This window comes from Gossypium arboreum, chromosome 8 (assembly GCF_025698485.1).
Source record: "Gossypium arboreum isolate Shixiya-1 chromosome 8, ASM2569848v2, whole genome shotgun sequence".
NCBI lineage: Eukaryota > Viridiplantae > Streptophyta > Magnoliopsida > Malvales > Malvaceae > Gossypium > Gossypium arboreum.
This window is the reverse complement of record NC_069077.1, coordinates 22041957-22043024: the sequence shown is the minus strand read 5'-3', so window position 1 is coordinate 22043024 and position 1068 is coordinate 22041957. Positions and strand designations below refer to the sequence as shown.

The 1068-nt window shown below is 26.0% G+C and overlaps 1 non-coding gene across 1 annotated transcript; it reads left to right on the top strand.

Moving 5' to 3' along the window:
* The first annotated feature begins 293 nt into the window (after positions 1–293).
* LOC128279886 (small nucleolar RNA snoR31) lies at positions 294–390 on the top strand. The gene has a single exon (XR_008270078.1). It is a non-coding gene; the product is annotated as a small nucleolar RNA snoR31 (small nucleolar RNA).
* Positions 391–1068: the final 678 nt, after the last annotated feature.

Below are 1068 nucleotides of genomic sequence, written 5' to 3'. Positions count from 1 at the left end.
TATTTTATTTTTTTAATTTATTTTTATATAAAAAAATCTAAAAAAAGTAATACGGGTAGACTGAATCGGGCTCAAATTTAACATTTTTAATCTGGATTGAGTTTAAAATTTATTATTTTTAATCCGAACAGAGTTTAGGAAATATTTTAAATCCATTTTCGAACTGGGCCTAAAAATGAATTTGAAATTTTACATCAATCAACCCGACCCAAACCATAATCAGTTATGAAGTAATCTAGTTTACGAGTTTTATCTTTTTCGTAAATTATAATTAGGTGTGAGACTTTTGGTAGTGGATGATGATGAAGCAATTTTTTTTATATATAATCCAACTCTTGATCTGAGATATTAATTATCAAGTGATGTTCAAATCATTGCTTCTAAATCTGCTTAACTACGATTTTAAAGATTTCAATTTATTAATTTTCGTAATTTATTGTTTTTTTTTTATTTCAAACTTAATTAAGAATCTAACAGGCTTGCAATGTCTTGATAGTCATCAAATGATGAATTGGGAAAAAAAACACTTAGGACACCTTCCTACAAATTATTCTCTTTTTGGGAACATAACTAAGGTTTTGATAAATCAATATGCTTAAAAAGAAATATTTTAAAATTAAACCACATTAAAGTCTTACTATTTAGAGTCAAGTTCTATAAATCGTCAGTTTGAAATTTGAATTGATTTTAACTTGATATGAAATAAATGAATTTTGAACATATTCCAATTTCAATTAAAAATAAAATAGTGCATTGACCCATCAAGCAGACATTATGTTGAATAACTAAATCAACTGGGTAAACTCAGTCAGCCATTACAACATTTTATTTTTTAATAAAAAAATTACAATTGCTAAATTGTAATGTCAGACTTACTAAGTTAAACATGAACTTACATTGTTTATTTTTCTTATTTTTAAGAAGAAATCTATTTGTAGGAAGTGGGAGAGGAACTAAGCCGAAATCTTTAGATCTGTTCTGAGCTTGTTCTCTTTTACTTGTGGCATATACATATTGGGGCAATTTGTAAACTTGAGTTCTTATGCTCATACTTGTTATGTTTTTGAA